Genomic DNA, 10,588 nt, shown 5'->3' on the forward strand with positions numbered 1-10,588 from the left:
CTCCGTTAATAATACAGTAATTTTGCTAACGAATGACATTATTCAAAAATCTTGTATATTGTCAGTTAACCGAAGCTTATGGAGAATTTTTGTCTGTCGGCCGTCGGAACATGTCTTATCATTTATCAATCCCGAAAAACTAACCGTAAATAGCGACTACGTTTGTAAAAGAGATTCACGGGTTAGTGAAAAAATCTGATATATGCATTAATGACAAAAAAAATTGAATTACTAGATTTGTCTTTGTAGACAAGTGCGAACAAGTATCAAGCAACAGTTGAACATTGATGCCTTTGAGAAAATTTATCACTAAAACGGCGCTATGCAAATCATCCTAAGATAATTGGTAATAATTGAAATATCTGAATATATTATTATATAGCACCCACATGATTTCATACACTTTATTTAGCCCTTAATTTTAAATAGTTGAGAATGGCTCAAGTGCGTTGTGTGGATTGTCTGGACGAAACTCTTGACCAAAAAGTCTTAAATATATGCACTGTTAACCGAAGAGGTTCAAATGTGCAAAGGCATAAAATCCGATGTCTAATCATATATACATATACCCTGTATATTATAAAATATACAGGGTATATCCGAACATGTCTGAAGGATTATCTAGTGATTCCACGTGATATGCAAGACATTTTGATGTCCGATGATTTTTTTTTTCTCTATAACACGTCGTCACTGCTGACACTGATAAATGTCTCAGTGGATAACGTAATTATTTTCTGTTATGTGAATACCTCAAAAGAGTCCCAACTGCTCCCAACCGCCTCTGAGACTATGGCATCCCCAATTGGGGTAAGTTGTGTGGTTAAAGATAGTGACGCGGGTGGGAGATGGGGAAAAGGAAAGCAGGGAAGTACCTAGCTATTCAGATCTGGTCATCAAACGAACGGCTAAAGCCATTTCAGGCAACGTTTCAAATCTGAATGTTGGTCTTACATCAAGTCGATACTGAGAGTATCTTTGACTCTGGAACGTGCCGCAAGTATAATACATATTATTTCTAATGCATATATTGTTTAATAAAATTACCATGTGCTTGCTAGTCGAGAACCTTACCCCTCGAACACGAAGGCCATCAAAACATTTTATAAGCAAAATGCATTGAACGCATAAAAGAACAAACTTAAAATTAAAATGGGTGTTGCAAATTAAACCTGATAACAATAAATCCATTGTGTTTATTTATTATTTTAAAAGGTCTCCGCATTATTTATGATAATATGATATCGTAAAAATATGGAAAGGGAGAATTACTTAATACAGGTTAGTTACACTAAAATAGCTTTTATAACTGCGGCAAGGGCTTTAATTCAGGAAGTAGGGGTAATTAGCAGAAATGGTTATCAAAGCTGGTGCTTACTTTTACAGCCACTATCGGTAAGTACTTCAGGTAGGGTCAGCATATTTTCTTTAAGGGGAACTAGAGCGCCCTCTTCAAGTTTCATTAATTAAAACATTATGCAGATATGGCTGTACGATTTCATAGCCGTGTACCATTTTCATTTTTAAACATTTATAAAGACAGTTTTTGGAGTAGAAGTTGCTGCCAGTAGCGCCCTATTACTGCCACTGGGTAGTGGAAATAAATCCGTGGCACTAATAATCGCATAAAACTTCAACGGAAAAATGCCTTTCCAAGTGTGATGTCTGTACGAATGTGGATGAGTGCAAGCGAGATGGAATGCTTGCAAAATCTTATAAAAGGCGATGCGTGTAGTTGTGCGCCCTCTTTTGCTACAAGCAGCTCCCCTATAAATACCAGTAGATAGATCACCTAAGAGTATTATTGCATACTACCCGACACGCTACAATAAAGGCACGATAATACTCCATACATTACACCAAGCTTTTCCTCAATAATTCAAGGATTAAGTTGTAAATACTCACAGTATCGTTCTGGTGAACCACATTTTCATCATACTTGAAATGGGTTTAGCCGTGTTTATTAAGCAGGTAATGATGCGATGACTGGATGAAATTAAAAGGGAAAAGACAAGCGACGCGACGTTTCATTCCGTTCCCATAATTCGCGGTTCAGCGCACAGAAATTTTTTCCTGTTTATACTTTGCATAATAATAACTAGGTTCTTCACCCACTGCCGTCTGCCTCAAAACATCCCCAAAACAAACCCCCAATTGGGAAATTCGTTATTCCAATGACCCCGGCAGTAAGTATGGACTCTTGTGTGCTTTGCAGATAATTTTAAATGTTTTTAAAGTTATAACTAATTATTTATTTTGTTAAACATTGCATTGAATTTTATTTTACTGTGTTTTAGTATTTTATTGTGGTCAGAAACGTTAATACGTATATCGGAAATCAGATCCTCGATATTCTCAGACCTCCATTTGATGTTTTGATTTTGATGTTTCTAAATTTATTCTTTATTTTATGGTCCCTTTTAAACGTTGAATCTCGGTCCGTTTGTACTTTTAATAAATTAGGATTGGAATTCAAGTATAAACGTCATGTGTTGTGCTTGTTGGTTGATTAAATTTTGATTATAAGCTGAAACCCGTCGATAATCAAGTTTTAATAAAAACCTTTTGGAATGTAAAATTGTTTGAAATAGCCAAGTGCGCTTGCTCGCTTATACGCAAATCATCCAAGACTCAAACCTCGAATATATTCGTTGTTTGTAGTAGTTTGTACTTCGCCCGACGCGACGGGTTTGTCGTCAAATAAATCCAAGGTTCACGTGAGGTTCTAAACTTTGGTTAAATTATTAATGTCACCGTATCACGGCAACCACGGGTAATAGTAAACTGCCTCACTTCACTTGTAAGGTAATAAATATCATTTTTCAGACACATAAATTGTAATTAAAGCCACGTTAGGAACGAAACTAGCAATTTAAGCACAAAGGTGGGACAAAAATTTAATAGTAATTGATTATGTTAATTTTCTTAATTGTTATTCGGGGGTTGAATTCAATTTATACGAGTACTTAGTTTGAGTGATAACGGGAAATATGGGAACGGTTACGGTAGAATTTGATAAGGAAGTTAAACTGCTACTTAAACATATTTTAGTTGGCTATTCAATCAAGGGGTTGATTTTTAACCTAAATTTGGTTAGTAATTGTTAAAGCAATGGACTACGTCGTGTAATATTTTAAATTGGGCCGCTATCAATAACAACCCTTATGTAGATGGCGATAAGGTTTAAATTCCCGCTTAACACCATCCACCTGTTTTGATTTATGCAAGAAAAAACATGGCCAAAAAGTGCCTTTTATTTTATTTTGTGGATGTTCAGGCATAAATATTTAATTTTTTTATAAATAACTAACTAAAGAACACGTAGATTATAACGAAGGTCACGTTTAACCTTAAGAACAAGAGTCCCAACTTCCCCGAGAAAGTTGGAAAATGGCGTCAATTGGAATATGTTGTAAAGCTGACTGGGAAAATTGAACTGGGAAGGAAATAAGGTAGAGGAAGGTTGGAAATATTTGTATGATCGTTGTTTTACAGTCCTTGAAGGTTTTGTTATGACCATAAGAGTAAATTTAGTCGTGCAGAGAATAATTATTAAAATCGTATTAAAAAAACCTTCGGACTACCCAACAGACCGCTTATTCAAAGAATTTCAAGTACCTCCTTTTAAAGATCTGTACATTAAAAATTCATTAATTCAAATCATAAAAGAAAAGAAAAGTACCAATTTCTAACTGAAAACCGCACTCGACTTAAATATATTTTTCCATGACCAAAATTAAACACTTCATTTGCACAAAATTACTATGCATACCAAGGAAGAACTTTTTTCAATCAACTCCCTGAGAAAATGAGAATTATAAACGACAAAAGCCAAGCTTTGAGCATTTTGAAAAAATATTTTAAAGATAAATTATCTCAAAAATGAAAAGTAAATATTCTACTTAAGAAGCAATTTCTTCTCTAAATATAGTATACATATTAGTAAATTTATTCAAAAGCTGATATGTACCGAGAATCTGCGTTTAACGGAGAACGTTCGAATACCGAAATTTCGAAATGGCATGATTTGGTGTTCGTCAAATATGAGAGTTTTAAACACTTAACCTAACCGAACCTAACCCAACCTAAGCTTTAATCGATTAAAACTTTTAATTAGTCAATTTTATTCAAATGGTTGATATTTGGTTGAAAAGTATGATAAATCAATACTTCATGTTTCCCGTCACGGCAGGTTATAAATCTAACCTAATGAAGCAATCATTTTGGAATATTTATAATGTTTCCGCATTGTGGATGAATTGCCGAGGTGCAACATCGCATTCCAGTAATAATTCAAATACCTGCTAAACAGATCGCGTGTTTTGTTCTGGATTCGAGGCAGTGCCAGTGGCGTGCCGTAACTTTCATAGATTCCCCAGACCAGACACGACCTTCTATCTTTAACATAAAATTAGGCTTTTCAAAACATTTATCAAACTGGCGATATTATGATTTTTTTTTATTTTGCCACCTTAAAACAGGCAATAGACACTAAAAATGTTGCGAATTTTGAGGACAAAGCGTTTTTTGACAAACTTGCCATTTAGTCTGAGGTCAGAAACTGGCTTTGAAAACTTATAACCAATATAAAGCGCCCTTGAAGTGATTGAAACAGTAAACGGCGCCACGTAAAAAGAATCTTTTACTATTAAATTAACTTATTTCGGCTGTTGGTGCTTGTAAGCGCGATGTAAAATATGTCTACGTATGCGTAAAATTATTCGTGTTCAATGAACTTTTAATTATTTAAAATTGAAGTTGAAAAGTAATAAATCATAACTGACAAGCACTAAAGTACAAAAGATAATTATTGTCATTTTAATAATTAACAACGCTTACAATTATTGTTTAGATATTTGACAGATTTAAATCTGAATATAGATGTTTAAAGTTTATTAACTGTATTCATTTGAATGGTAAATTTCTCGATAGGCAATTATCTTAAGGCACTTTTGCTTCAAAATCCCTGCATTTATAAAATTCCATGATTTTTCAAGGGTTTGCGCAAGTATGAGATAAACAGAATGATTAGACTATTTTAAACAGTGAAGTTTACTTAGCGACTGCACTGACTTCGCAATTTGACAGTCGTGTGCTTAGGCCCGTACTCTAGTCGGCCTTTCCGCAGGACTAGGCAGAGTAGATTGAAAACCACAACATTGTATCTTGGTACTCCGTGCTTCACTCACAATCATACGTCATAGTCTCGTGAAAACTAACCAGTAACAAAAAATATATGTCTTTGGATACACTGCATAGAGAGATTTTCTTTTTTTTTTACATTTTTCCAATACGAAAAACAAAAGGTTTTGAAAAAGTTACGTGACGCTTCTTGCATGACGCTTCTGGCTACCAAAACTAGATGCTTACTGGAGAAACAAGGCTATATTTCAGTCGAGATAATAATATGTTCGTGCAGAACTGAAACAACATTTGACTTCTATGGTATAAGCCAGCAAATATCACCTCTTTAGAACCACACCTTTCATAGTGAAACCATTCTTAATTGTGCTTTATACAGGGTGGCGCGCGGCACTTGTGTTTTATTGAAAGGGTGCTCTGAAGACCAAGGGGGTAGTGAGGGATGTAAAAAAGGAGAAAATTTTAACCTCAATGGTTTTTCGTCGCAAGCATGCAGTGGTCGCTGTAGAGGCCTACTTTTCACACACGCCTTCGACCTTTGCTGTGCAGCGGGCTTACCGTGGAAATATGCAGTGCTAGAGTGGAGCAAATTTCAGGGAACTTCATAAAAGAACCCCTTCACACAGACAGAGTCACTGACTGATATGTCATATCAAGAATAGGGATCCAGATATTTTCATGCTGTTTTAGAAGCTGTTGTAATAGAGGCTCACAATCATTATACATTGTTGTTGATTATACATTGTTGTTGATTATACATTGTTGTTGATTATACATTGTTGTTGATTATACATTGTTGTTGATTATACATTGTTGTTGATTATACATTGTTGTTGATTGGCCGCTGAACGCCTCAAATATAAAGTGTGAAAGTTCAAAGCTCTTCTCACAGCGCTAAAAGTGCACACATACAACGGAAGTTTGCATAACTATAATATTTGATTGGTTAATAAAGTGAAGGTTTATGGCGACGGGGTTATTATTAAAGCAGGGTTATTATTATAGGTGAAATCGGGACAACAATTAAAAGTAAATACATATTTAACAGGTCGAGATATTACGATGTTATACTAGATATCTATTAGAAATCACGATGGGCGATAAATGCTATATTACCCAGCTGAATATTCAAGGGAAGAACATATATGTAAGATGTGGATGTGTTTCACGAGTTTGAGACATATAGTCAAGTGGGGTATTAAAAATCTTAAGGCGATGCACTACGTCGTGTAATATTTTAAATTGAGCCGCTATCATAACAACCCTTACGTAGATGGCAATAAGGTTTAAATTCCTGCTTAACACCGTCCGCCTGTTTTGAGAAAAGCCTGTTTTGTTTTGCAAGAAAAAAACATGTCCAAAAAGTGCCTTTTATTTTATTTTGTGGATGTTCAGGCATAAATACTAAATTTTTTTCGATCATTTTATAAATAACTTAATTTTCCACATTAACAAATAAAATCATAAGCAAAAATGGGTTTGTAAGTTTGCATTATAAATTTATAATGTGACCATAAAATGCTTTAATAAAAATCATAACTCATATCTTCTAAGTTCTACCATTCTGTATAATAAATAAATAATCGCATACCACAAACTAAAAGGTGAAAGTACGTAGCATAAGAAGTTGCAGAAAAACCATATTTTAAGTAATATTAAAACTCCACATGCCCTAAATTTATGATTTTTAACCCAAAAGCTCTGTAGGTGTTCGGGCACCAAGTATAGTAAAGATTTTCAGATTTCCAGATGACATTCAGCCTCCGATAAAAAAGGGCGCCAGAGCAAAAATGTATTCATAACTAAAAACATAATAATACAAATATTCCATGTGCTCTAAATGGTTCCATGATAACTCAACATAGTGACAATCCAACACACTTTTAAAAAGTGATATAAAGTCATTAGAAACGATGAATTTTTTTTTTTAACCTAACCTAACCTACTTAACCCAGTTAATAAAGTTTTTGTTTCATAACTTTCCATGACTTTGTATAACTTTTTAAAGATGTGATGAATTATCATTGTGATGATTTATCCGGTCACCGCTCTAAATATAGACTAAGTAAATTCATAACTTTTTTCTTAAAAGCTCCGCAGTTCCGTACAATAAAATATTTTCCGTTGTCTAGTTAAGCCAGCGCCGGGCTACAGGGAATGGGGAGTAAGCTACCTGAACTCATATTGTGCGGTGAGAAAATTTATACGGTGTATGATGCCTTTAGCGCATGCAGCGATAATATGCACACTTTATTGCAGCGCCGTTACTGCATCTAAGATTGCTACTGCAACTATGTACCCACCCGGAGTTACTCGTGCTCCCAGAAACATGGAGCGAATGAAAATGGCAGCAAATGTTTCAACGGACTTTACAGCTTGCTCATACAATGTTCTCTCGCAGTTGTAATGAATTTTGCAATGAATTTTTAGTGTCATAAGTAGGTATCAGTTTTGCAAGACGGTGATCGGACAGAATGATTGAATGTGATCGTAATGTTGTTATCAAAGAATTACTTATTTTACATATTATATTTTATACTACTCTTTCGTGATAAGCATTTAAATCCCCTGAATATAACGTAAAAAGACATCTTTTAATATACTACTAAAAGTACCAAAGACTCAGAACTTGCTGTGACCAAACTTTCAATAATATAAATATCATGTAACTTAAATAAATCTCTGCCAAAACCATACTTATAAAAATAATGAACTTGATCCATTAACCAACATACCTAAAACATCCACAAATCCTTCAATCAAAGGTACATCCAACAAGCAAAAATGAACACAATATTTGGACAGAGTACCAATTACTACGGTAAAAAACAGATTACCACTTCCCTAAAAAAAACTTACAAAATATAAATACATTTAAAACATCCATAAAACAATGGAACTGGGGCACAGGGAGATACGAAATTGATAGAATATTGCAACCAAAAACTGAATGGTTAAGGCGAAGCTTAATGTTAAATCACTATTTTCGATTAATTTTTATAACGAATTGGCTTACATTATGAACACCAAAAAATATTTTATAGATAAACTGAAAGTTTTTCTATCGTTTTCTTTAAGTAGAATACAAATAAAAAAATATTTTCTAAATAAAAAATATAAATGAAAACAACTAAAAAATTTTATTTTCAAAAGAAATGTATGAACGCATAAAATAAACAACATTAAAAAAATAAAATATTATAGCTAAGATTGTCTGTGACAGTTTCCCTTGACTAACTTTTTTCCTACTTATAAAATAGTTAACAAAATAAATAAAAACCACTTTTGTGCTTGAAATCTAGTGTTTCTCGACTCATTTTGTCGAGCGATGTTAATGCCTATTACCTATATTCTTAACGAAATAAGGCATACCAATATAATATACACATTTTTGGCTTGTAGCTTCCTCTTAAAGTGAGACAACCTGTGTAATATCTAAGTAACATAGTATAACATTATTTTTTCTTTTAGGTTTACATTGTCATTGTTAGATATTAAGAAATATAGATAATTGTAGCACAGATTCTAACTAGTGTAACAAGTATAAGATTATATTACAATATAAAATTAGTAAAATAAAATAAGTAACAAGGTGTACAGTTTATTGAAGAAAAAATAGTATAAATTAAGTGTAGTACGTATAAAGAGATATTTACATTTGATTTAAATTTACTTTTAAAGTAGCGTATCGTAACAAAGATAATATAATTTAAAGTAAATACGTATGACAAAAAAACGATGAAATGAGATAAATACTATATAAGAGAGACAGAGCAAGTGTTTAATGGACCAGAACCAAAAGATAATAGCCAGACAACTCCGTGGAGTCGATGGTTTCATTTGAAATCTATTTGGAAGGCATTCTTAGTGTTCTTCGTTATTTTATGTCCACAGCATACCACAATCGGGGTTGCCAATTCCTTCTCGTATTAGGCTAATGGCCATATTTTGGTAGTCGTACATGGTTAAAATATAATTTAGGTACTAAGGAAATAATATATTGTAGAAACATAAAATATGAGAAAAACATATTTAAGGAAAAATAAATCAAGATACAATTGTAAACCAAAGGAGAAATAAAAATAAATATTAAACTGTAACAATTATTTGTTTTTGGGGTATTATGCCGTGTTGAAATATCTCCTTCTTTAGCCAACGTTTCGGACAGCATTGTCCATCATCAGGGCAGAAGTGCGAAAAGATAACATATCTGCCCTGATGATGGATACTGCAATGCTGTCCGAAACGTTGGCTAAAGAAAGAGGTACCGCAACACGGCATAGTACCCCAAAAACAAATCACTTTTTACGGTGATAATTTCAAATCAATATTAAACGGAATTAAATTGAAATAAATGTCAAAATATTATAAGGTAAGATTAAAATGTAAAATTATACCTCTTGTTTTATATGACAAAATAAATACAAACAACTAACTAAATAAAATACAAAAAACCTAGATGAATACATTTTTATGGTTACATTGCCACCATTCTGATAGTGGTGGTGTAAAAATGGTAAGCAAGCTCAGGCTTAAAAAATCCGTAATAAAATATAATATTTTCATAACTTTTAAAAAATTATTTATTTTTCTTGCGTCTACGGTTGTTATATTATAATAACATCCCCTATAATGTATAATGTAAAACAGTGTTTGTCGGAGAGGAAGTTGAAATTAGATTGATGTTAGCGGTGCACCTCCTGGGGGAGGCTTCTATATCCTGTCTTCCTTGGAGAAATCATTACGTGCTCCTAACTAGGCGATGGATCCATCCGCAGTTATGATTCAGCCCCGGGGATGGATTATTCATTCAGGGCATAACTAAATGCAGGCTAATATGATTTAACTCTAAGGGTAGTTTGAGATTTTGTAGTCAGATTCATGATTTATTTAAAAATATTCCCAATTAATCGTTATGTAAATAATTGAATTTATATATTTCAATCGGTATTTTTATTTATATGAACACCGCACAAGATTACCAACTGCTCCCAACCATCTGGAGCCAGTGAGACTATGGCATCCTCAATTGAGGTATGTTGTGAGGCTGAAGTCAGTAAGGAGGGAGGGAGGATAGGAAAGAGAAAGGTAGGGTAACTGGATAATCAGATCTAGTCACTAAACAGGGATAATGCCGCTATTTTTGTATTTTTTAGTACACGCTATATCGGTATCCTGAGATATTAAGGCACAAACTGAGGCGTACACGCAAAAGTAATTCAATCTCATTTTGTTTTAGGGTTGAGATATATGATTTTGGCAGGGTTAGAAAGAGGCAACACCACGTTTTGCATGATCATCCAATAGTTTACCGTAAACACTTCCAAAATTTTGTTATATTTTCAATATAGTTATCGACGGCCAAATTTCATGTGTTTGCGAAACCAATATAAATTTAGAGTTTCGCATAAAGTGCTATTTTTACAATTTACAAACAATTAGAATC

The sequence above is a fragment of the Hesperophylax consimilis genome, chromosome 15 (assembly GCF_061612785.1).
Source record: "Hesperophylax consimilis isolate HC1 chromosome 15, BYU_Hcon_1.0, whole genome shotgun sequence".
In the NCBI taxonomy this organism is placed as follows: domain Eukaryota; kingdom Metazoa; phylum Arthropoda; class Insecta; order Trichoptera; family Limnephilidae; genus Hesperophylax; species Hesperophylax consimilis.